Source organism: Manis javanica, chromosome 2 (genome assembly GCF_040802235.1).
Source record: "Manis javanica isolate MJ-LG chromosome 2, MJ_LKY, whole genome shotgun sequence".
NCBI classification, from domain to species: domain Eukaryota; kingdom Metazoa; phylum Chordata; class Mammalia; order Pholidota; family Manidae; genus Manis; species Manis javanica.
In genome coordinates this window covers 102,065,892-102,093,494 of record NC_133157.1, presented here as the reverse complement: position 1 = coordinate 102,093,494, position 27,603 = coordinate 102,065,892, and the positions used below count along the sequence as shown (strand labels likewise).

The following is a 27,603-nucleotide window of genomic DNA, read 5'->3' as shown; positions in this document are numbered from 1 at the left end:
TTACACCATTGCTATCTGTAATAATGCCAATATAGGCTAAACTGCTATAACAAAACCAAGAATATAGTGGCTCAAACAAAAGAGGAGTTTATTGCTCTCTCATATAATAGTCGGGTGCAACAAGTGGTCTCAGGAAGGTGGCGGCTCTCCTCAGTCTAGGGACTGGGGCTTCTTCTCTCTTGTCCCACCACTCCCTGGGGGACTGCCCTATGATGGAAGCTGGCTCATCAACACCTTGTTCATGGGAGTGGGGTAAAAAGAATATGAGAGACAAGCAGATTTTAAATACAAATGTGGTTTAGAAGTTGCAGACATCACTTCCACTCCCAACTTAGACATGTGGCCTCATCTGGCCACAGTGAGCCTAAAAAATACAGTTTTTATGTAGGGGCTATGTGCCTAGCTAAACATCAGAGGTCAGAGTGCAACCTTCTTCCCACTCTGGAACAGTCCTCTCTTTTCTAAACGGTATGGCTCCATCCCAGTCTGGTGACCTACAAGCTAAGAAGAGTACCTCTGTTCTCCACCCCTGCCCATCCACCACACCAATATACGGCAGAATGCAAATAGGATGGATGCAATTAAGTTTTCCAGTCTGAAAATAATGACAAATACATATTCTTACCAATAATGAAATACTGTTGGACAGGAATGGCAAAGAATTCCTGCTCTACCAGGGAAGCAAGTCCATTGGTTAAACTTGGTTTCTGTCACCTGGTTTTGCATCTTTCAGATACTTTTTTTCCATTATCCCTCTGGCCAGAATGAGGTAGACTTGGGAGTGAAAGTGCCTGAAAGAGGCAGCAAAGAGCTAATGACCTATTTCCTGCTGGTGTATATTTGGGCCTCAAGGATTGCTCTACAAATTGCTCTGACACCCTACAGGTATCAAACAAAGTCAAACCATCTCAAGTTTTTGCAAGTCAAACACGTGGCACCTTTGGCAACATAATTCTCTCAAAAACTTAACACGTCTGTCTTTAGTCAGTGCCACGTCAAAGTAACCACAAGTAAAGACAGTCTGGTTGTAGCTACTAAGCTTGTCGATTCTCTCCTTTTATTATCTGGCCTCTGGGCAGATCCATCCCTTTCTCCCTCAATTTAAGGCTAGCTATCTTGAGGTCATCCGATTCACAGCCAGATGATTAAACTACCACACCCCAATTACAGCAGGGAAAGCTGTGTGACTTGAAATGGTCCTTCCTGCCTGACTGTTTTCAGGCTCAACCATTTGATTTGCTTTAGTCAATAAAATATGAACAAAAGTAATATATGCCATGTCAAAGCAGATGGTTCTGTCATATCTTTTTCCCTCTGCCACAGAATTGCAATGTCCCCAAAATGCCTATTCCTTTGGCCTGGAGTATTAGAGGATATGAAGCAGAGCCACAGAGACTTTATGAGTTAAAAATAACCTTTGTTGTTCTAGGGAACTGAGACTTTATATTTGCTAGCTTAACTGACTGGTTTGGGTGAGAAGGTAAATCCTTAATTTGATTCTTGCCTGGACTGACTTCCACTGTCTGATCAAGAAAATCAAGTGGGAGATTCCTCAGAATGAATATTACCTCTTGCTGTTGGGAACACAGAAGCAGTTTATTCCAGCTCTGCAATACCCGTGCTACTGTCCTTTTCAGTCAATTCAGAGCAGAGAGACCCTCCTTTAGGAAAGGGTACTACTTCCTACCAACTCTAATTGGAAACTTGCTAATTATCCTCCTATTTGATGCCCTCTTGTAGTTCCTCACTGAAGCAGGAAGGAGTAGTTAACTCATCTGAGCAGTTTCATGTTAGCATTCTTTCTAAGCACTTCCCTGGAGGTACATACTGGATAGACAAATTGACTGCCTGTCAAGTTATCAGGGGTGACAGTCTCACCAAATGTTTTATCACAGTATAATAACAGTCACCAATTGTCTACCATATAAATTGGTGCCTAACATGTTGACCAAATATTCAAACAGTGCCATGCATTTTAGCTATTATGGCAACACCCCACTTCAGGTACCAATTTTGGCATTAAATAGGGTATGGGGTAAGCCACAAATGTAGTGGCTCAAACAAGTTTATTCTCTTCCTTGAAATAGTATAGAGATAGGCAGGTGGCTCAGGGAAGGATGAGTAGAAGTTGGTTCTGCTGCACAAGGTCATCCAGGGACCTAGGCTGATGGGGCATGGCTCTGCTATTGTCATCACAGGAATTCTATCTCTGGGTTGAAGGCAGCTGTTTTCATTCTAGCTGTTGCTGCTTTCCAGTCAGTTGGAAGAGCAGTGCCATAAGGAGAGGAATAGGACAAACACCTTATCTTTAAGAAGATATCCCCAAAGTTTCATATACCACTTTTGCTCACATCTAACTGGCCCAAACCTAGTCACCAGATTAGGCCGGGGAAGTTGGAAAATACATTTTCTAAGTGGGTAGCCATGTATCTAGCTAAACCAGAGAGGTTCTGATACTAAAAGACAAAAAGATAAACTAGACACTGGAGAAGAATTAGCAGTCTCTGCATACCTCACACAACCTCTTCTCAATAGTCATCAGAGAGCTTTTTTTAAAGTATATTTCAGATTTCAGACTGTGGCACCCTCTGTTGAAGATCTCCATTGGCTTTTTGTCCACTTATAGCCGAAGTCCCCCTCTATTACCTATCTCACCTCACTTCCTAATAACTCTTCTCATAAAATACCACCAAATGGATTAAAGATCTAAATATGAAAGGTAATACTATGAGACTAATGATAAAAAGGAGGATAATATATTTATGACCTTGGAGTGATGAAAGATTTAAGTAAGATTTTAAAAGTATAAACAGCATGGGGAAATCCTGAAGGAATTGACTTCATAAAAATTAAGGACTTGTTATTCAACAAAAGGCACTACACAAAGTTAACAGATAGACAAAAGAATGGAAAAGTATCTTTACAACACCTAAATAAACTAAAGGATTAATATCCAGTACAAGTCAAGATCTCATGAAAAATAACAACAAAAGACAGGAAATAAAATTGAAAGCTTCATAAGAGACATAAGCAGACAATTCACAGAAGGTACAATTAAAGTTATCAGGAAAATACCTCATTAAATTTGAATTAATGATAAACAATAAAAATATTTTTAGTATAAGTATGTCCCAACTATTGCATGGTATATACTTATACTAAAAAATTATTTGTTGTTTAAATACAACATACAAAAATACATACTAAACATATGAACAAGTTTAACAGGGTATCCTGTATTTTTATTTGCTAAACTTCCTTTGACTGATATTCCTCTCCCCAGACTTACATCTAGTGCAGTCAGCAGGGTTCCTCTCAACCTGAAATACGTTATAATGGGTGCGACCTTTGGGAGGGCCACCCCAAGAAATGATGGGAAGAAGTGGCGCTTGTGCCGAGGGACATGTCTACATTCGTGTGGTCGTGGAGGCACCACCACCGCTGCTGGCCATGCCAACCCTAGCCTGTGGCCCAAGCCTAAGGCTACTGCTTCTGCCATTGCTGCTGCTTCTGCTGCCAGCTGGAACCTGGTCACTATGGAAAGGAGCAGAGGTCCAGTACATCTTAATAGAGAAGCAACTGGCTGCTGTGTACCACACCTTGATGGCTACGGAGCCCATCGCCAGAAAAGCTCCAACCAAGGTAATAGCCACCTATCCCGTTGGGGGATGGGTGAGAGACTGGACCCAAAGGCCATGGAGTGGTGTGGCACAGACATCTACCATATATCATGTGACTGTCCATTTGCTTGGCATCCCCAGGGAATAATGAAGCAGATGCATTGGTTCAGGTACACTGGCTAAAAGGAAAGCCTGCCTCTGATGTGGCCCAATGGTTACATCAGTGCTTGGTACACGCAGGGCAAAAGACAATGTGGGTTGTAGCCCATCAGTGGGGCTTGCCATTGACCTTTGAAGAAGTCAGCCGATCCCGGAAGGAGTGCCCTGCATGTTGTGCAGATCAGCAAACCACCAAGAGGGGCCTAGAGCATCTCTTTGCAGCCTGTGGCCCATTGCCGGTGATTGAGAGCAATCAAGGCACCTACTTTATTGAACATGTGTTGCAAGGATGGTTGCAGCAATTAGTAATAAAATGCATTTGGCTCTGGACATTTCGACACATGGACCAGCGATGGCTGGCTCTTCTGGCACCTTGGGGAAAAGGCCTGGAACCTGGCCTCCTGTGTATTCCTGGAGTAACAGCAAAGTGACCCCCCATAATCATGGTTATTTGCTTCTACAGTCTTGTGGCCTGGATGTGCACCCTGGCTGCAGCTGCCGCATGATGGCTGGAATGGACAAGCTTTGGACTTAATATGCATGGGACTTTGAACCTAGCTGAATCCTCTGGCTGGAGAAATTATCATGATTATGTTTCTGTAATCAAGAAAAAAATGCTTAAAGAGAGGCTTGACTTTGTCTAATGGTAAAAGTTTTGTGAGCAATCTAGCATGGTTGTTAAGAATGAGTAAACAAGTGTAGAAACATATTTTGTGCTTAGTGAGAGATTGTGCTGTAAAGTACATTTACTTAATCTGCATAGGCTGAATCCTCTGGCTTGAGGATCGTCAAGATTTTATTGCTATTGTATGTTATTAGATTGGTTGGAAGAGGGGCAATGAGTAAATTGTAAAGCGCCTGTGGGTAAAATTGTAACATTTCCAGAATATCTCAACTGGCTTTAGTATATCTGCATATCAATAGGCATTCAGAGGAGGTGGAAAGAAGTATGGCTTTAGTGCACTTGCATCATTCATCAGGGGTGGAGAGAAATTCATCTCCATATCAATGGGTAAGGAGGGCTTATCTGTACCCAAGAGGAGGGCCAGGTTTGCTTTTGCTGGAGCAGAGCAGAGGAGAAAGATGGCCCAGGTCTGAGGTTTGTGAGCAATAAACCAGTTTTAAACTTTATTTCTCCCTTTGCCTGATATTGGTTTTTAGAGGTATTTTGCCTAGGGATTTCTTCTCCCTGGACTTATAGTCATTAACTCATGTTTTTTCCATTTTACTACAAAAGATCACTTAACCTAGGATTCTCCTTTTGATCACATCAGTGGGCAATAAAAGTTCAACTAACTATTCACGGTGTTTGCACAGAGTAAAAACCACATTTGAAATCCTGTAGATAGCACATAAATAATCCCAGTAACCATATTCAGGCATCAAAGACAGGTTTTTCCTGGAAAATTTAAGTACCTATTTAGTATAAATTTATAAAATTTAAATGTTAAGGATAAGAGTTTGCATATCCTTTAATAAACAATATGACATTAATTTTAGTACTTCGTTAAGATTAACCTCTTCAAGTTAACTATACAGCAGGTCAGAAATTTGGACTGTAAACAAAAACAAGAATCAGGCTTCATATTTTCAAAGAGCTTTCACATAAAAATGCTTTACCTAAATCACAAATGCTGCTTTATGCCTAGATAAGACCTATCAGGAATACAGAAGGATCACACAAAAGCTGTAGGTTAAAGAAATAGGGAATGCAATATAAACACAACTGAACTCATTATTTTTCAAATATTATGAACTTATTTCATATGTAAATACAGTATTAGGGTATTTTAAAGAAACAAAAAAGAAAGGACACCAAAAACTCATTTTGACTTCTCTAATTTCTAAGATAAAGAATGCCCTCTAAGTTTATTTTAACATCTCCAGAGGAAAATGCTTTTAAAACTAAAATATTACTGTGAGAGATCAATTTTTTTTAAATATCTACTTTTTGTCACAGTTCCAGTAGACAGTCATAAACAGCTCTTTATTTCATTCTGAATAAAAATATTCTAAAATAAAATTAAACTGAAATACTTTATAAAAAATGGTGCTTTGATATAATTGTGGTAAACGATTCAGCTACCTTATATAAAATACTAATTAATTCAACCTACATTATATAAAAGGTACAATATAATCATTAAATCTTCTAATATGTTGATAAGAATAATTCCTAGTTAACATGCAAAAGCAATCACTTCTAGATGTATTTTGAACAACAGCAATATAACGAACTTTTAGTTTTATAATTCCAGCATCCATCACAACTATTTTTGGCAGGTATATGATATGACACACTCCCACAAGGGAGAAACATAAACATAAAAGTAACACAGCTTTCACCATGATGTTTAAAGCATTAAAGTATTTCCATAAATAACATGTTACCTTTTTATATATAGAAATAATCCTTGAAGCAGCCTGGGTCCCAAATATCATGTCATCCTGAGACTGGTAGTTAGAAAACAAATAATATTCACTGCACTCATTTTTTTTTTAAGTTTCAGAAAGAAGGCAAAATCAAGTGTTATATTAGCACAATTGCTAACATAAATCTTTGACATAAATGTGGGAAATAAAAAGTACCAATTCTCCAACTTCAAGAAAGGAAAAGATTATTCTATGGCTCTTGGCCCAAGCTGGAAACAAGTAAGCAACCACAGAACCCAGAATTAAATATGCCCCAATCAGTCAATCCTTACACTCTACTCAACGTGTCCACTTAAGTACTCAGCTGAAATGTCAGCCAATCAGCAACTGACTCACTTTAGTACCCTTGCTCCTCAATGCCAGCCAGTCCCTTAAACTCCAAGTTTAAAGTTGGCCAATCTTTAAACTGTCTCACTTTTGAAAATAAGCCAATTCTAAAACCTCATGCTTTCCCAAAATCCTATCTAAATATATTTCTGCCTTTTTGGAGGGCTATATCCTGCAAGCACATTTCCCCTTGCTGAAAAGTATGATATTCAGCTTTATTTCAACCACCCTTAAGGGGTGTTTCTTTCCTCAGAAATGTAATAAATACTATGACTACTTGGATTTGGCATTTTTCTTCATGGAGGTAAAAGAAATATTCTTGTTATGATAATGCAGTTTTGTGGAAAACTGGGAATCTTCACATTTTAATATTCTTGCACAATACACAACTGCACTAACAAGGTGTGTATTCCTTTCCCTCTCAATCCAGACCCACAATTTCATACTATCAATGGTCTAAATCCAGCCAATGGATGAAACACTAAAATTTCCAATTACTGAAACTTACACCAAGAAATGAACTTCATCAAGTAATCTTCAAACAAAATGATAACTGATTAAATATTCCACAAGACATTGTTTTTGCTCTAATGGAAATGTCACTGCAACTTGTTTTTTTAAGATCTGAAAACCTAAATCCTAAATTCTATCTTTGAAATTGATTTATTGGGCAAACTGATCATCTTTTTCAGCTTTCTACAAAATGAAGTGACAATCATTAGCTCTCACGACCTCATAAAAATGATGTATTCATTTAGACTAAATGAACTCTATATGTTTCAGAAAGGAAAACAGAACCAACCATTGTTATCATTTTGTTTGTTAAAGTCAAGTCAGTCTGAGAAAAAGTATGGAGAAAAAGTCAGCATGGAGAAAAAGTATGACAAATAGACTCAAATTTGACATAAAAGATGGCTGAAGAAAATATTATGGATTCTAATAAAGAAATGAGGATAAGAATCCTATCCCAGATATAAACTCCTCTATCAGAATGGCAAAATGAATGATGCCAGGTGGACTACCTCACTAAAGAACATGCAAACACAGCTAAGAGCCATCTCTTTGGGCTGCATCTGGACTAAGTGTTCTTCAAAAATAAATTCTAAATACATGTAGCACTACCTTATGGTTTATCAAAGCCCAGTGAAGCTTCCACTCAAATCCAGTCAAGGTAGGATTACAAACACTGCATCACCAACTGATTCAAGTCACAACATGGGCATCTCACTAGATGCTGAAGGAGACCAGAATGTCACCCCAAAATAGGTTATTTTGACATCTGAATTATTTGAATTAAAGGTACTTAAGAAATAGCAGGAGAGAGGACACTCTGACTCTCCTTTTTTCTTCCTGAAAGCAAGAGATAGAATTCCCATATGAGAGGTAACCTCCCTATAACAGAAGGAAGACATTCTTATCACCAGAGATGGGGACTTGGGGGCTGAGAAATGTGCACGAACTAACCTTGTTAAGCTAACCTTTACCTTCCTAGTTACTTCTTCACCATTTACTATCCCTAGCCCAAACCCCTTTATCTTGCCAATTCTTCACAAATGTGCTGTTTTCTTTGTCTAAAATGTACAAAAGCTTCCTGCTCTGGTCAGTTCTTTGAAGGCTCCCATGTAAAAGTTTAATAAAGTTTGTATGTTTTCTCCTGTTAACCTGTTTTATGTACGTTTAATTCTTAGGCCTAGCCAGAGACCCAAAGAGGGCAGAGGAGAATTTTTCCTCCCCTACAATGTCAAGAGATTCACTCAGGTTAGGTTGAATTTGGAAAATTTATCCAGAAGCTGTCAAATTTATTTATTAGAGAAGAATACATGGAGAGGCAGCAAGCTCAGTGGAAATAGTCAAATTACATTATGAGTTGGGTAGCCTTGAATAAGTTACTTAATATCTCCGAACTACTTTCCTCATCTATAAAATAGGAATTATAGCACTAGTTTACAGGACTGTCAGAAAGATTAAATGGGATAACAGTAACTGGTAACCTAAGCATCAAGACCTCTGAGTCCTAGATTTGCTTTTGTCACTAACTTGCTATGATATATATGGAAAGTCATTTGATCTAAGTCTGATTCCTCATCTGTCCAACTGTGAGGGTAATATATATATGCCCTACACACTTCATGGGGTGTTGATGAAAATTAATGCAAAAAGGATTTTTGAAATATATAAACAACCATATAACTGTGAGATAGTAAAATTCAATAATACAAAAATGAAAGGGATTCATATACCAGCAAACCTGTTACAACCCAGGTTTATATAACGCCCAAGTTAAATTAATTTTACTAAGAAAAAAAAGCTCATGGCTAAAAACAAACCAAAAACACCAGACACACTGGCAACCAGGAAAATTCAAGGCTATTAGATGCAAGAATTATTTTCCATGCAATAAATGAACCAAATTAACTCAGTTTTCTAACAAACCAAAAGCTGTTCAACAGTCTTTTACTCAAGTCAGGTTTTTGCCACTTAAAACTACCACCTCAACCTCTGCCTAAGCATCAAAAAAAGAGAAACAGAAAAAAGACAAAGAAAGTGACATATTACAGTTCTCCACATCAGTAGTACTGACATTTTGAACAGGATAATTTTGTTATTGAGGTTGTCTGTGCTTTGTAGCGTACTTAATAATAAATAAATTTATATTTATATTGTAGGGTACTCAACAATAAATAAAGGAATAGGAAAAACAGGCCTTGGAGCATTCCTGGCCTCCACCAACCTACACAGGGTTGTGACAACCGAAAATGTCTCTGTAAGGCTGGAGGCACTGGAGGGAGAAGGACGAGGACAATGCAGGCGGAGCAGAGACAGCACCAAGTAGCTCTGTGCTGTATGGGGAAGGAACGAACAGCTCTTCCTGGATTCCAGTCCCATGAAGTGCTGACAAACCCCAGATGCAGACCCCCTCCATCGAGACCTCTGGCTGTCCATCACCCGACCCTGCACCAATAAAAAATTCCCCACATAACCCTGACGAGGCCCACTTCCCCCTCCCCTCCCCGTGCTTATAAAAACTCTCTGCCTATCTGATTAGGGGCAACTTCCCCGGCCTGTGATAGCCAGAGGGTATCCCAGAACTTCGCCCAGAAATTGTGCTCAAATAAACTGCCTGGCCCTTTGTTGCCTCTCATCGCCTGCTTATTTTGGCTAGAATTTATCTTACAGCTGGTGCTGAAACCCAGGAAGGAGCGTGAGCGCATGGTCCCAACTGACTACCAGAAGCCCTGCCCCCCCCTTCCCTGACCCGGGACCTCAGCCTGCTCTCCACTGCGCAGACTATTTTCCGTTGAGTCCCTCAGTTTCCCCCAGTCTGTTTCCTGTCCTAACCCGTTTTCACCTGGTCCATCCAAAATCGTAGCTACATCCAAGTTGGGGCATTCAGCCTGAGCATCCGGCCCACCCTCTGCAGGCATCCGGCCTGCCCCTGGCCCTGCGGTTGGGGAGATGTCCCTAACCAGGCCCCAGGATGTCTGCGGGCATCCGGCCCGCCCCTGGCCCTGTGGTACGGGAGGCATCCCTACCCCAGGCCCCAGGACATCTGTAGGCATCCAGCCCACCCCTGGCCCTGTGGTGTGGGAGACGTCCCTACCCCAGGCCCCAGGATGTCTGCGGGCATCTGGCCTGACCCTGGCCCTGCGGTACAGGAGGTGCCCCTACCCCAGGCCCCAGGACGTCTGTAGGCATCCGGCCCACCCCTGGCCCTGCGGTGTGGGAGATGTCCCTACCCCAGGCCTCAGGACATCTGTAGGCATCCGGCCCGCCCCTGGCCCTGTGGTGTGGAAGATGTCCCTCACCCAGGCTCCCAGGACATCTCCCCTGACTTGGAGCACTTGGGACACTGGGTGCTCCTCTCAGCGGGATTAGTTGGGGAGTGGCACAGACATGGGGAACCAGTCCTCAAAAGCAGAGGCTTAGACCCCACTGTGGTGTTGTCTCATTTCTAATTTGGCCGCTCTATATTTGTCCTGGGAAGTTCGCAAACGGAAACTAGTCTTTCTTTGCTCTGAGGCCGGGCCTCAGTATCCCTTGGACAATCAATCTCGCTGGCCCCCTGAGGGAACTTTCGATTTTAGCCTCCTCACCAACTTGACTAATTATTGCCACCAGAGTGGAGAGTAGGGTGAAATCCCATATGTGCAGGTCTTTTGGACTTTGCGTTCCCGCCCAGACCTTTATGTTAAGTGTTCAAAGACCCAGGTTCTCCTGGCCCGATCTCCAGTTAAAGATTGTCAGCCTCTTACTCTGCCCAGTCCTTCTTCCTTTTCAGATCTGCTGGAGGACCTTGGTCTCCCACCTCTCTCAGCTCGCTACCCCCACCCCTCTCCGCCACCATCTTTAAGTTCTTTGTCCTCCCCCATGTTGCTGCCATCTTAAAAGTCCTACATTCTCAACCATGCCGTTGTCCTGCTCCTCTCCTCTTCTGGTGGCTGCACCACCCCCTCCCCCTCTCCTTCTGCCTTCACCGCCCTCTTCCCCCACCGGAACATGCTCCTCCCGCCCTCTGGTTCTGGAAGCCACAGACAAGAAGCTAAAAAGAAAGAAAGCAATTAAATATTAGCAACTCAAACCTTTATATCAGTTTGTCTGTGTATATGTTTTTATATAAAAAGTGTTGCTAACTGTAGTCATTATGTCTCAATTTGTATGTTTGTGTGTCTAAGTGTGTAAATAAAAAATATTTTCCTACCTCTGGATGGTATTAATAAAAATTGATTTAAAAACAAGCACTTGTGAAAATTAGGCATTCTAAAACTTCCAGAAAATCTAATAAAAAATATTAAGCATTAATGCTAATTTAAGTTTAACTGAAACAGACATGTCCTTATAGTTATCAGCTGCCAAAGTTTACTTAAAGTCATTTAAATTGATGTTATCTGTTAAACATTTCAAGAAGATGCTTAAAGAAAAGCTTGACTTTATCTAATGTTTAGTAAAAGTTTTGTAAGTAATCTAGCATGGTTGCTAAAAATACGTAAACAAGTGTAGCAAATAAACATCTTAATAATAATACTGTATTAATGTATAACAGTGTATATATATGCAAACAGCCTGAGAATTTTTGTGGTAACCAAAATTCTTAAAGTTTGCCTAATGAGAAATTGTGCTGTAAAGTACATTTCCAAAAATGATAATATACGTTCATAGATGTATCAATCTGAAGAATGCTAGTGTAACAGTTTACAGTGGCCTATTTTTCAGTGTTCACTGAAGGTTAAAGTAATGGTTTTAAGTTCTAATGAAAACTACTTAATATAATAAGGAAATATTTCTGTATGCTAAAGATGTGTGTTTTAATAAGAGAAAGTATAAAGAATGGAAATTTGTTTTGTTGAGGGTAAAAGAAAGTAATTGTTCTAAAGTACAACTATTTATTTAAAGGGGGAGAACACTGAATGTAAAGAGAAAGTTGTAGAAAGCTTGTAGAAAAATTGATATAGTCATGCTATGTGAAATTAAAGCAAATGAGTCTTGATATCAAGTACACAGCAAAATCAGAATTTTGTTTTCAGTTAAAAAGACAGTTTTCTTAAACTGTTAGTCTGCTCTTAATGTTGAAAGATTGCAAAAGGCTTTCTAATTGTTTTATCAAAAGTTTCTCATGCTTAAAATCTCAATGAATTGTCTGAGTATTTAAGAAAATGAGATTCTAATATCAAAGGACTAAATGTTAAACTTTGCTAATAACTGTGTAACTTTCTGTATTTGCCTTTAAAATCTTTTATTGTCATTCTAGTTAAATGGATAAGTATTTCTTCATGGCAACCTATAATCCTATTTAAGCAAATGCCAAAGAAACTTTCTTTTGACAACTTTCCAAAATCAAATTCAAAAAAGTGCTTTTACCTCTAGTTAACTCCGATATTTTCCAGAGGGCCCCTAAAACACGTCAGAAGAATCTTTTCTCCTCATCGGGAAAAATATTTGGCTAATTTGGCTTATTTATCTGATATATATTTACTAGAAAGCACTGTCAAAAGGAATGATGCTAAACTGAATGTTTTATGTTACAGAAATATCCAAATTTCCTTATGACAACTGTCTTACAGTAAGCTCTCATCAGATCTTTAACCATTGTCATTTATAAGTCTTTTGTCATCTATACTCACTGTTTTATTACTCCTAAACTAGTAAAAAACTAGATTTCAGCAGAACAGGTATTAATTACATAGGATTAAGTAAACTAAGGAAAATGATTTTGTGGCTTTTTGTTTCAAATGTTGTTGATAAAGTGTTTTAAGCTTTTTCTCTTAAGCTGACAACAGTTTAGTAAAAACTGCCTTTATAAGCAGAATTGAAACTTTATGAATTGAAACTTTATCTTTCTCTCTACCTGATCCCTCCAAAATTTAAAAACTCTCCGTGACTATTTTTATATTTCATGGCAGTATGTTTATTTGCACAAGTTCAATAAGAATCTGCTTTCCTTGTAAGAGGACCAATTAAAAACACTAGTTATATTACCAAGGCTTTGACTAGAACGTCATACCTGAGAAAAATGTGTGTAAACTCAGATATGAACAGACAGCTTTAAGGAACTAAGATTGACTTTATAAAGCCAACAAAGCCCCTTAGAAGAACTGGCCTGGTACCTTGCTTACAGAATTCTGAGCAGCCTTACCAGGTGAGTAAGGAAGGTCACTTCCTGTCAGGTGCAGGAACCTCAGGAATGTCTTGAGAACCTCAAGAAGAGAGGAATTCACCCAAATGTACAGGTACTGCAGGCACAACCTGATGGCAAGTCTGGCTTGGCTGTCTGGCCTTGAGAGGCCTTTAAAAGTTCAATCTGAAATTCCTTACAAAAAGTTCCAGCAAAGCACATTTAAAAGATCCCATGTAATCAATTACTCTTCTTGCTGCACTTATGCAAATAATCAAGCCAACTGTTAATTATTTTCTTAATCTGGCTACTTCTGATAAAAATGAGGGTGATTTTAGAGAAAAGTATTGTTTCAATAATGCAGTCTTATCTATACTAAATCCTAATACTAGTCATTGAGATGTAAACTCGATCCAGAATTCTAGTTTCCCCATGGTACCTGGCTGTGATTCTCAATTAGACTCTTCATATTTCTAGTTCTCATATTCAGCCATGCATTCTTAATCTCATCAAGTTTGTCCTTCCAGAATAGAAAATCCAACTCCAGATGTTGCTACTTAACCTAATAACACAATTTGTTCTATCTTGCCTAGAAGCCACAAAACCGCAAATAGTAATAGAAATGAAACCCAGAATAGAAGCACCAACCTTCCGAGGCCCTCTCAACTGACCAGTGATGGAAACCTAGCTGCACCCTTTACTGCACCCCCTCTCAGCATGAAGCAGCCAGAGCAGTCATCGCCCCTTTTCCCTAGCAGTAGCTAGAGTTTCCATCTGTAGAGGGGAGAATGAGACAGAGACCATAGGCTTTAGAATGAGGTGAGAGCCTCTGGAGAAAGCAAGGCAGGATATTTGCAGTCAGAGCAATGTAACTACATGCTAAGAAACCCGCCCCCCCGGCGATGCCCCTTGACAACCAGAAGTAGCCAAATCGAGTTGTCACCCATTATGACCAAAAGGCTGGAATGTAAGGCTGGAGGCACTGGAAGGAGAAGGGCGAGGACAATGCAGGCGGAGCAGAGACAGCACCAAGTAGCTCTGTGCTGTATGGGGAAGGACAAACAGCTCTTCCTGGATTCCAGTCTATGACGTGCCGACAAACCCCCGGATACAGACCCCCTCCATCCAGACAGAGGAGACCTCTAGCTGTCCATCACCTGACCCTGAGCCAACAAAAAATTCCCCACATAACCCTGGCATGGCCCACTTCCCCCTCCCCTCCCTGTGCTTATAAAAACTCCCCGCCTATTTGATTAGGGGCAACTTCCCCGGCCTGTGATAGCCAGACTGGGGAACTTCGCCCAGGAATTGTGCTCAAATAAATTGCCTGGCCCTTTGTTCCCTCTTGTCGCCTGTTTATTTCAGCTAGAATTTATCTTATAGTCTCTAGGCATTGTTATGCATTCCCAGGGTGAGCAGGGGGGAGCAGACAAAAACATCCCCAATTGAGATCCACTGAGCTAAATCCATAGTTCTACTACATTCCAGTACTTATCTCCCATTTACCTTTCTCCAGATGGGTGGCTTAGAATGCAGCTTGAAACTAGCAGTTTTGCAACGTAAGAACCACATAAAAGAATGCTATCCTGTAGTACCATCTCAGAATTACGGCTAAGGTAGGGAGTGACAGTTAAATTATCCCTTCCATCAACATGCTGTATTTGTTTAGCGCTCTCTAAGAACTTTCTTCCTGGGTGTTCTTTTCGGGTGACAACTTAGTTAACCTGTCACAAAAGCTTAGTCTCCACCCAGACTTACAAATGATTAGTCATTAATATTTATGTGGGAAAAAAAATTAAACCTCCAGATTTTCATTTTTAAGCAACCAAATATGGAATGAATCAAAATTAAGTAGTACTTATCTATCTAAATTTTTTAAATTAAATATATTCAAACATTTACAGTGCTAAATACACAAACTGGTATCAGCTATAACTGCAAATATATGTGTATATATATGTTTAAGGTAATATGCAAATACAAAGGAAATGACAAGAAATGGAATTTGAAGAATTATTATTTAAAGGTAACCACATACCATCACTGGGCTAGACACATGTTGTGCTATAAGAAACAATTTCCATATACTTACATTTGTACTCTTAACATAAAGTAGTAGTTTTTAAGTTTGCTATGTAGATACGAATTTAAAAGAAATTTGGATTTTACATGTTATTGGATACTGCACTTCATCAGGTCAGTGTTAGAGTAGAGTGGTTTCTGTTGTCCTCAGATAGGACTTACTATCACTCTGTTCTGCTGGGAGCTATCTGGCACAATTAAATAACCATCAACCTGCCCTTGTTGAGCATAAACTTAAAAAGTGACAAAGCCTGAGCAATCAACAGGCCCTTTAAGATATTTTCCTTTTTTTTTTTTTTTTTTTGGTTTATGTATTTTATTAGCACAGCTCAGGGCCACAGAAGGGTGTCCGGATGAAGCTTTTTTTTTTTTTTCGTTGTTGTTTTTGTATTTTTTTTTTTTTGAGAGGGCATCTCTCATATTTATTGATCAAATGGTTGTTAACAACAATAAAATTCAGTATAGGGGGGTCAATGCTCAATGTACAATCATTAATCCATCTCAAGCCTAATTCTCGTCAGTCTCCAATCTTCTGAAGCATAACGAACAAGTTCTTACATGGTGAACGAATTCTTACATAATGAATAAATTCTTACATGGTGAACAGTACAAGGGCACTCATCACAGAAACTTTCGGTTTTGATCACACATTATGACCCATAAACAATCAGGTCAAATATGAATATTCATTTGATTTTTGTACTTGATTTATATGTTGATCCCACATTTCTCCCTCTATTATTATTATTATTATTATTTTTTTTTTTGTGTGTGTGTGTGTGCCAAAGTGAAAACCCTCTTTAGTGGGGTGTTATTTAATTCTTTTTTTTTAACAACTGTAAAGAGCCTATGGGGAACAGTTTTCTAAAATCCAGTAGACATGCATTTTCTAAGTAAAACTAAGGAAAGAGGAAATAAGTGAGCAATGAAACTTTAAACCATAAATGTGCCGAGGTTGGGTGTTTACTTAAGGAGAGATTAGCTATGATAATTTGTGTTTTAGTAAACAAAATTGTCTAAAGCTGGACAATTTACCAGAGATCAAACACATTAGTCATGAGCACCAACCACTCATTGTGGCCATGTAGAAAAAGGAATGGATTGGACCTCAGGAAAACTGTGTTTTTCTCCTTGTTTAGTCACTTGTTAGTTGTGAAGGTTTGGACAAGTCTTTGCCTTTTTTTTTTTTTTTTTTTTTTGAGAGGGCATCTCTCATATTTATTGATCAAATGGTTGTTAACAACAATAAAATTCAGTATAGGGGGGTCAACGCTCAATGTACAATCATTAATCCATCTCAAGCCTAATTCTCGTCAGTCTCCAATCTTCTGAAGCATAACGAACAAGTTCTTACATGGTGAACGAATTCTTACATAGTGAATAAATTCTTACATGGTGAACAGTACAAGGGCATTCATCACAGAAACTTTCGGTTTTGATCATGCAATATGACCTATAAACAATCAGGTCAAATATGAATATTCGTTTGATTTTTGTACTTGATTTATATGTTGATCCCACATTTCTCCTATTATTATTATTATTTTTATTTTTAATAAAATGCTGAAGTGGTAGGTAGATGCAAGATAAAGGTAGAAAACATAGTTTAGTGCTGTAAGAAGGCAAATGTAGATGATCAGATGATCAGGTGTGTGCCTATGGACTAAGTATTAATCCAGGCTAGACAAGGGCAGCAAGACATCCACGGATGCAGAAGATTTCTCTCAAAGCAGGGGGGGTGAGGTTCTGAGCCTCACCTCTGTTGACCCCCAAATTCTCACCTGATGGCCCCCCTGCGACTGTGCCTGTCTTAGGTTGTTCCTCCCTTGAGGAATCTTACCCGTCACTGGCTAACCAGTCATCTTCCGGGGCCATACAGGGAAATGTAAAGTTGGTAAGTGAGAGAGAAGCCATATTGTTTGCAAAGGTTAGCTTTTTACTTCTTTGCAGATTTATGCCCTGTGGCTTCTATGCCCAGCACTTGTCTCGAGGTATCTTTACCCCTGGAGGAATTATGATACTCGGTAAATTCGATATGAGGCACGAATTCTATTTAAGGGTTGTAATTAGGAAGGAAGAAGAAAAGCTATAGATGTAGCATATGAAGGAAACATGGGAGGATTGATTATTTCTTTGACATATCTTCTTGTAGAGTACCTTAAGTATGTATAGGTTTTAAACTACTAACTAATTTGCACACACATATTAACATAATAGGAATACGGTGACATAAACAAAGCAAATCTATAATTACCATCCATCTCCAGTGAAGCCAAGAAAACCATTTAGGCACCCTAGGCATTTGTGAAAATTTATCTATGATATGATGGATATTGTCCAACTGTACTTGAACCATCAGACAAATTAAAGCAGCCCATTTCTGGGATCTGTTCACATCCCATATGTTCTTTTAACCATAGATAGTCTATAGTCATGAGATTTTGGAGTGCTACAACTTGCACCCCTCCCAACTTCTGGTTGAGTTCCAATAGTACAGATCCGGTCAAATTCATTGTCTTACTGTATGCACATGACAGCCTAGACATCTCCCTCCTCATTCCTATGGCAAGTCCAGGAGATGGTGGACTGGATGCAGCCACAACCGCAGCATCGTCCGGATCCCTGTGGAGGCTTTTTGATGATCATCCCCCTGGCACAAGTCCTCCAGAGAGTGCTGATGCTGGAAGCTCCTCCTCATATCGTATCTTAGTTCATTTTCTGGGTATCCAAGCTAGGCCTTGATCTTCTGCATAGAAACAAACAGACCCTATGCCCACACTTTGACATGCCCTCTATACCACTGTGCAGAACTCATTGGAGGTCAGCACACAGTAACTGCTTTTTTTTTTTTTTTTTTTATTAAGAGAAAGGAATATTATCAGAAAACAGTACCACCATAGCTGATCATCTGACACCCTTTAAGTGATCAACATTAAGGATATTTCAAGCATGCGTTGATCTTTGATTTACCAATAGTTTTATCCTATCAAGGAGTAATCCCCCTTTTCTTTCTTTTTTTCTTTCTTTTTTTTTTTTTAATTTTTAATCTACACTTACATGAAGAATACTATGTTTACTATGCTCTCCCCTATATCAGGTCCCCCCCTAACAACCACATTACGGTTACTGTCCATCAGCTTAGCAAAATGTTGTAGAGTCACTACTTGTCCTCTCTGTGTTGTGCAGCCCACCCTCCCCTTTCTCCCCCCCCCCCACGCATGCTAATCTTAATACCCACCTTCTTCTTCACCCCCCCTTATCCCTCCCTGCCCACCCATCCGCCCCAGTTCCTTTCCCTTTGGTACCTGTTAGTCCATTTTTGGGTTCTGTAATTCCACTGCTGTTTTGTTCCTTCAGTTTTTCCTTTGTTCCTATACTCCTCAGATGAGTGAAATCATTTGGTATTTCTCTTTCTCCGCTTGGCTTATTTCACTGAGCATAATACTCTCCAGCTCCATCCATGTTGCTGCAAATGGGTGGATTTTTCCACTTCTTATGGCTGAGTAGTATTCCATTGTGTATATGTACCACATCTTCTTTATCCATTCATCTACCGATGGACATTTAGGTTGCTTCCAATTCTTGGCTATTGTACATAGTGCTGCGATAAACATAGGGGTGCATCTGTCTTTCTCAAACTTGATTGCTGCGTTCTTAGGGTAAATTCCTAGGAGGGGAATTCCTGGGTCAAATGGTAGGTCTGTTTTGAGCATTTTGATGAACCTCCATACTGCTTTCCACAATGGTCGAACTAATTTACATTCCCACCAGCAGTGTAGGAGGGTTCCCCTTTCTCCACAGCCTCGCCAACATTTGTTGTTGTTTGTCTTTTGGATGGCAGCTATCCTTACTGGTGTGAGGTGATACCTCATTGTAGTATTAATTTGCATTTCTCTGATAATTAGCGATGTGGAGCAACTTTTCATGTGTCTGTTGGCCATCTGTATTTCTTTTTTAGAGAACTGTCTGTTCAGTTCCTCTGCCCATTTTTTAATTGGGTTATTTGTTTTTTGTTTGTTGAGGCGTGTGAGCTCTTTATATATTCTGGACGTCAAGCCTTTATCAGATCTGTCATTTTCAAATATATTCTCCCATACTGTAGGGTTCCTTTTTGTTCTATTGATGTTGTCTTTCGCTGTACAGAAGCTTTTCAGCTTAATGTAGTCCCACTTGCTCATTTTTGCTGCCCAGGGAGATACGTTCAAGAAGAGGTCACTCATGTTTATGTCTAAGAGGTTTTTGCCTATGTTTTTTTCCAAGAGTTTAATGGTTTCATGACGTACATTCAGGTCTTTGATCCATTTTGAGTTTACCTTTGTATATGGGGTTAGACAATGGTCCAGTTTCATTCTCCTACATGTAGCTGTCCAGTTTTGCCAGCACCATCTGTTGAAGAGACTGTCATTTTGCCATTGTATGTCCATGGCTCCTTTATCAAATATTAATTGACCATAAATGTTAATTTCTGGAGTCTCTAATCTGTTCCACTGGTCTGTGTCTCTGTTCTTGTGCCAGTACCAAATTGTCTTGATTACTATGGCTTTGTAGTAGAGCTTGAAGTTGGGGAGTGAGATCCCCCCTACTTTATTCTTCTTTCTCTGGATTGCTTTGGCTATTCGGGGTCTTTGGTGTTTCCATATGAATTTTTGAATTTGTTCCAATTCATTGAAGAATGTTGCTGGTAATTTGAGAGGGATTGCATCAAATCTGTATATTGCTTTGGGCAGGATGGCCATTTTGATGATATTAATTCTTCCTAGCCATGAGCATGAGATGAGTTTCCATTTATTAGTGTCCCCTTTAATTTCTCTTAAGAGTGACTTGTAGTTTTCAGAGTATAAGTCTTTCACTTCTTTGGTTAGGTTTATTCCTAGGTATTTTATTCTTTTTGATGCAATGGTGAATGGAATTGTTTTCCTGATTTCTCTTTCTATTGATTCGTTGTTAGTGTATAGGAAAGCTACAGATTTCTGTGTGTTAATTTTGTATCCTGCAACTTTGCTCTATTCCGATATCAGTTCTAGTAGTTTTGGAGTGGAGTCTTTAGGGTTTTTTATGTACAGTATCATATCATCTGCCAATAGTGACAGTTTAACTTCTTCTTTACCAATCTGGATTCCTTGTATTTCTTTGTTTTGTCTGATTGCCGTGGCTAGGACCTCCAGTACTATGTTAAATAACAGTGGGGAGAGTGGGCATCCCTGTCTGGTTCCCGATCTCAGAGGAAATGCTTTCAGCTTCTCGCTGTTCAGTATAATGCTGGCTGCGGGTTTATCATATATGGCCTTTATTATGTTGAGGTACTTACCGTCTATTTTCATTTTGCTGAGAGTTTTTAACATGAATGGATGTTGAATTTTGTTGAATGCTTTTTCAGCATCTATGGAGATGATCATGTGGTTTTTGTCTTTCTTTTTGTTGATGTGGTGGATGATGTTGATGGATTTTCGAATGTTGTACCATCCTTGCATCCCTGGGATGAACCCCACTTGGTCATGGTGTATGATCCTTTTGATATACTGTTGAATTCTGTTTGCTAATATTTTATTGAGTATTTTTGCATCTACATTCATCAGGGATATTGGTCTGTAATTCTTTTTTGGTGGGGTCTTTGCCTGGTTTTGGTATTAGGGTGATGTTGGCTTCATAGAATGAGTATTCCCTCTTCTTCTATTTTGTGGAACACTTTAAGGAGAATGGGTATTATGTCTTCTCTGTGTGTCTGATAAAATTCCGAGGTAAATCCTTCCGACCCCGGGGTTTTGTTCTTGGGTAGTTTTTTGATTACTGTTTCAATTTCTTTGCTTGTAATTGGTTTGTTTAACTTTTGTGTTTCTTCCTTGGTCAGTCTTGGGAGGTTGTATTTTTCTAGGAAGTTGTCCATTTCTTCTAGGTTTTCCAGCTTGTTGGCATATAGGTTTTCATAGTAGTCTTTAATAATTCTTTGTATTTCTGTGGAGTCTGTTGTGATTTTTCCATTCTCATTTCTGTTTATGTTGATTTGTGTTGATTCTTTTTCTCTTAATAAGTTGGGCTAGAGGCTTATCTATTTTGTTTATTTTCTCAAAGAACCAGCTCTTGGTTTCGTTGATTTTTGCTATTGTTTTATTCTTCTCAATTTTGTTTATTTCTTCTCTGATCTTTATTATATCCCTCCTTCTGCTGTCTTTAGGCCTCATTTGTTCTTCTTTTTCCAGTTTTGATAATTGTGATGTTAGACTATTCATTTGGGATTGTTCTTCCTTCTTCAAGTGTGCCTGGCTTGCTATATACTTTCCTCTTAAGACTGCTTTCGCTGCGTCCCACAGAAATTGGGGCTTAGTGTTGTTGTTGTCATTTGTTTCTATATATTCCTTGATCTCTATTTTGATTTGTTCATTGATCCATTGATTATTTAGTAGCATGTTGTTAAGCCTCCATGTGTTTGTGAGCCTTTTTGTTTTCTTTGTAGAATTTATTTCTACTTTCATACCTTTGTGGTCTGAAAAATTGGTTGGTAGAATTTCAACATTTTGGAATTTACTGAGGCTCTTTTTGTGAGCTAGTATGTGGTCTATTCTGGAGAATGTTCCATGTGCACTTGAGAAGAATGTATATCCTGTTGCTTTTGCATGTAGAGTTCTATAGATGTCTATTAGGTCCATCTATTCTAGTGTGTTGTTCAGTGCCTCTGTGTCCTTACTTATTTTCTGCCCAGTGGATCTATCCTTTAGGGTGAGTGGTGTGTTGAAGTCTCCTACAATGAATGCATTGCAGTCTATTTCCCTCTTTAGTTCTGTTAGTATTTGCTTCACATATGCTGGTGCTCCTGTATTGGATGTATATATATTTAGAATGGTTATATCCTCTTGTTGGACTGAGCCCTTTGTCATTATGTAGTATCCTTTATCTCTTGTTACTTTCTGTGTTTTGAAGTCTATTTTGTCTGATATTAGTACTGCAACCCCTGCTTTCTTCTCACTGTTGTTTGCCTGAAATATGTTTTTCCATCCCTTGACTTTTAGTCTATGCTTATCTTTGGGTTTAAGTGAGTTTCTTGTAAGCAGCATATAGATGGGTCTTGCTTTTTTATCCATTCTATTACTCTATGTCTTTTGATTGGTGCAGTAAGTCCATTTATATTTAGGGTGACTATTGAGAGATATGTACTTATTGCCATTGCAGACTTTAGATTCGTGGTTACCAAAGGTTGAAGGTTAGCTTCTTTAGTATCTTACTGCCTAACTTAGCTCACTTATTGAATTGTTATATACACTGTCCGGAGATTCTCTTCTTCTCTCCCTTCTTATTCCTCCTCCTCCCTTCTTCATATGTTGGGTGTTTTGTTCTGTGGTCTTTTTAGGGGTGCTCCCATCTAGAGCAGTCCCTGTAGGATGCCCTGTAGAGGTGGTTTGTGGGAAGCAAATTCCCTCAGCTTTTGCTTGTCTGGGAATTGTTTAATCCCGCCATCATATTTAAATGATAGTCATGCTGGATACAGTATCCTTGGTTCAAGGCCCTTCTGTCTCATTGCATTAAGTATATCATGCCATTCTCTTCTGACCTGTAGGGTTTCTGTCGAGAAGTCTGATGTTAGCCTGATGGGTTTTCCTTTATAGGTGACCTTTTTCTCTCTAGCTGCCTTTAAAACTCTTTCCTTGTCCTTGATCCTTGCCATTTTAATTACTATGTGGCTTGGTGTTGTCCTCCTTGGATCCTTTCTGTTGGGGGTTCTGTGTAATTCCATGGTCTGTTCCATTATTTCCTCCCCCAGTTTGGGGAAGTTTTCAGCAATTATTTCTTCAAAGAGACTTTCTATCCCTTTTCCTCTTTCTTCTTCTTCTGGTATCCCTATAATATGAATATTATTCCTTTTGGCTTGGTCACACAGTTCTCTTAGTGTTGTTTCATTCCTGGAGATCCTTTTATCTCTCTCTCTGTCAGCTTCTATACGTTCCTGTTCTCTGGCTTCTATTCCTTCAATGGCCTCTTGCATCTTATCCATTCTGCTTATAAATCCTTCCAGGGATTGTTTCACTTCTGTGATCTCCTTCCTAACATCTGTGATCTCCTTCCGGACTTCATCCCACTGCTCTTGCATTTTTCTCTGCATCTCATCCCACTGCTCTTGCATTTTTCTCTGCATCTCATCCCACTGCTCTTGCATTTTTCTCTGCATCTCATCCCATTGCTCTTGCATTTTTCTCTGCATCTCTGTCAGCATGTTCATGATTTTTATTTTGAATTCTTTTTCAGGAGGACTGGTTAGGTCTGTGTCCTTCTCAGGTGTTGTCTCTGTGATCTTTGTCTGCCTGTAGTTTTGCCTTTTCATGGTGATAGAGATAGTTTGCAGAGCTGGTACAAGTGACAGCTGGGAGAGCTTTCCTTCTTGTTGGTTTGTGGCCTTCCTCTCCTGAGAGAATAGCGACCTCTAGTGGCTTGTGCTGGGCAGCTGTGTGCAGACAGGGCTTCCGCTTCCTGCCCAGTTGCTATGGGGTTTATCTCCGCTGTTGCTGTGGGCGTGCCCTCGCTGGGGCTGCTCCTCCAAAATGGTGGAGCCCCATTGGAGGGGGAGCGGCCGGGAGGCTATTTATCTCTGTAAGGGGCCTCTGTGCTCCCTGCTGTCCAGGGGGTTAGAGTGCCCAGAGATCCCCAGATTCCCTGCCTCTGGTCTAAGTGACCTGTCCTGCCCCTTTAAGACTTCCAAAAAGCACTCTCCAAACCAAAACAACAACAGCAACAATGAGAGAGGGAACAGAAAAAAAAAAAAAAAGGAAAAAACATGCGATTTTTTCTTTTTTTTTGTCCTCAGGCACCCGCTCACTGGTCCTGCTGCCCTGTCTCCCTAGCACCAGGGTCCCTGTCCCTTCAAGGCTTCCAAAAAGCATCTACCCACCGGTCCCGCAGGGAAAAACGCGCGATATTCTTTGTCCTCAGGCGCTGGTCCCAGGCACCCGCTCACCAGTCCCGCCGCCCTGCCTCCCTAGCACCGGGGTCCCTGTCCCTTTAAGGCTTCCAAAAAGCGCTCGCCAAAAAGAGAAAAAAAAAAGGGGAAAAACGCGCGATTTCCTCCGTCCTCAGATGCCGGTCTCAGGCACCCTCCCACCGGTCCCGCAGGGAAAAATGCGGGATATTCTTTGTCCTCAGGCGCCGGTCCCAGGCACCCGCTCACCAGTCCCGTCGCCCTGCCTCCCTAGCACCGGGGTCCCTGTCCCTTTAAGGCTTCCAAAAAGCGCTCGCCAAAAAGAGGGAAAAAAAGGGGAAAAACGCGCGATTTCCTCCGTCCTCAGGTGTCAGTCTCAGGCACCCGCCCACCGGTCCCGCAGGGAAAAACGCGGGACATTCTTTGTCCTCAGGCGCTGGTCCCAGGCACCCGCTCACCAGTCCCGCCGCCCTGCCTCCCTAGCACCGGGGGTCCCTGTCCCTTTAAGGCTTCCAAAAAGCACTTGCCAAAAAGAGAAAAAAAAAGGGGAAAAACGCGCGATTTCCTCCGTCCTCAGGTGCCGGTCTCAGCCACCCGCCCACCGGTCCCGCAGGGAAAAACGCGGGACATTCTTTGTCCTCAGGCGCCGGTCCCAGGCACCCGCTCACTGGTCCCGCCACCCTGCCTCCCTAGCAACGGGCGCCCTGTCTCTTTAAGGCTTCCAAAAAGCACTCGCCAAAAAAAAAAACCGCTGTGGTTTCTTTCCACCCGCCGGGAGCCGGGGGAGGGGCGCTCGAGTTCCACCAGGCCGGGGCTTGTATCTTACCCCCTTCGCAAGGCGCTGGGTTCTTGCAGGCGTGGATGTGGTCTGGATGTTGTCCTGTGTCCTGTGGTCTCTATTTTAGGAAGATTTTTCTTTGTTATATTTTCATAGCTCTATGTGTTTTTGGGAGGAGATTTCCACTGCTCTACTCACGCCGCCATCCTGGCTCCGCCTCCCTTTAAGATATTTTATGCAATATACTTGTAACTATATTCTTAAAGAAGCTAAGTGCAATTGTGGTATAAAGAAATACTAATAATTTCAACTCCATTAAATTTAAAGGAGCTACAATAGGAGACTTAAAATTTTGTGAACTGCAAAACCAGATGGTAGATCTCTACATTTGTATTTGCAGAGGATTCCTATTTAAGAGTGATGGTGGACTTTGTTATTCAGATCAAGTTTCCCACTGAAACCTAAAAACTAAACAAAATATAATTTTATATATATTGTCATAAAAAAAACCTCTGAATAAAATCTACAGTGGTATAATTTTATGTAACCTTCTAATCATTCGCATTTGAAATACTCATGCAAAGAAGTAATAAAATTGTGACAGACCTGCTAAGGTTATTATGCACCCTAAAAGACATCTACAGAAATAAGACACATATTTTGGGGTATGTTATTCTAGTTTCTATGTTCTATAATGTTCCAGATATGAGATGTGATCTCTAATTCCACCTGACATATATCACCAGAGCTCCTTCCTATGACAAAAAATGTATCTTAACAGTAAAAAGATGATCAGCAGAGAAAAAAACTTATTCCATTAAGTGGAAGTCTGGCATGACACACTTAACCCAGTGGAAACCTGCCTAAATACTTCACACAGGCCCTCCATCACCTGTTATGCAAGCTGCAACATTTCAAGCCAACTCCCTTATTCCACTAGTGAGCCCTGTCAACACTGAGGTAAAAGAGCTGGAAAAACTCATCACTCCACAATGATACTGAAATATCAGAACTTATTTCATTTGGTAAAAACTGTATGACTGCCAAATAAAACTAATGCAAATATAGCAAAATATGCAAGATTTTGAGTAATTCTTTTATGGAAATTAACTTTTGAGGAGCCTCAAATTCATCCTACAACTGCTCAGGCATTTTTTTTGTTCCTTTGACCCTTTCATATTCCAACCCTCAAGTCTATGGGGTGAAGGGGCTGTAGAAGGCCAGAATGAACTAATCAGCATGCATTTATGCATTTAGTCTGTTCTACTTTTATTCTCACAGGTTTTTCCTTTTAGACTGCTCCTCCAGGGAGAACACGATGGTTTATTTATCTCCGAGCTCCCAAAACCTAACCAAATGTCCTCTATATAAAAATCATCCCTAACATCTACTCTATGGCAGCCACTGGATTGGGGCTAGAGATAGAGAAGTCAAGAGATACAGACTTAACCCTCATGGGCCCTCATGAAAGGGAGATACTGGACATTGGCTCCATGAACTTAACCAAGTAATGAAAGGCCAGTTAGCACAGCCCCACTGCTTATGTTCTTTTCTCCCTTGCCAGCAAAGGCTTCGAAGAAAAAAAGCAGGCTTTCTCTTCAGAAATATAAATATGTGTCTCCAGTCCTGACTATTCCTGAGCTCCAGATTCATATATCCAATGCCTACTGAACATATTGACTTGAAAGTAGTTACAGGGATTAAGTGCAGGGACTCTGAAACCTAACTGTATGGGTTTGATTCCCAACTCCATCACTCTGAAGTGGGGTGACTGTAGGTAAGTCAATTTTAGCCTCCCTGTACCCCTATGTTCTTGTTTGTAAAATGGGTACCACAATGGTTCCTAGCACATACAACTGTTATAATGGTTAAATAATATCTGTAAAATTGCTTAAAACCTTGCCCAGTATAGTTTATGCTTCCAGAAAGCTTACTATTATTGCTCACACTAGTACTGTTACCATGTCTACCAGGCATCTAAAATTGCCCAAAGCATAATTCATTAATTTATTCCCAAGCCCTTTTCTCCCTTCTCACTCAACAGCACCACTATTCTCATTGTTCCAGGCTAAAACCTGATGTCATCACTGCTCCACATCAGTAGCTCTACCTTCAAAAGTATATCATGAATTCGACCACTTATTACCACCTCTACAACTACTTCCTTGAGCCCAAAACATCACCACCTCTTCTCCAGACTATGACAATGGCCTCCTTACTCCCCATATTCAATATTCCCTACTCCATGACCCTACAGTTAATGCTCCATCCAATAAAGCTGCAAGCAGATGCTACTCCCTTGATGCAAACTTTCCACTGGTCTTCCATCATATGTAGCACCAATAACAATGTTTACTTCACCACAGCCTGCCTGACCCTCCAACATCATCTGCTACCACTTTCCCCACTCCTTGCTGTGTTCTAAACATTCACACCTTGCTATGCCTTGGCCACCTCAGGTTAGCTGCCTCTTCAGAGCAGTGTTCCCTGTTGCTCCTGCTGTGAGGCAATCCAGTAACGCTGTTTGGGTCGTGGACTCAGAAGGTGGAATGCACAAGTTCAAATCTGTCTGTATTGCATTTTAACTGCACAAGCTTGCACAAACTCTTAACTTTTCTGTGTGTTCACGTCATCATGAAGATATTAGGACTTACCTCATATGGTGGTTGTAAAAATTTGATTTACTGAATTC

The 27,603-nt window shown here is 40.2% G+C and overlaps 1 protein-coding gene across 7 annotated transcripts in view; it reads right to left on the bottom strand.

The window, feature by feature from the left end:
* ZNF438 (zinc finger protein 438) overlaps positions 1–27,603 on the bottom strand; it is a 208,797-nt gene that overhangs the window by 178,960 nt on the left and 2,234 nt on the right. For 2 of the 7 annotated variants that reach the window (XM_073228980.1, XM_073228979.1), the window contains exon 2: positions 24,960–25,029. The exons of the other annotated variants lie outside the window; for them this stretch is intronic. The gene's annotated coding sequence lies outside the window, so the exon portion shown is untranslated. The remainder of the gene's footprint in view (positions 1–24,959; positions 25,030–27,603) is intronic. 7 annotated transcript variants of the gene reach the window in all.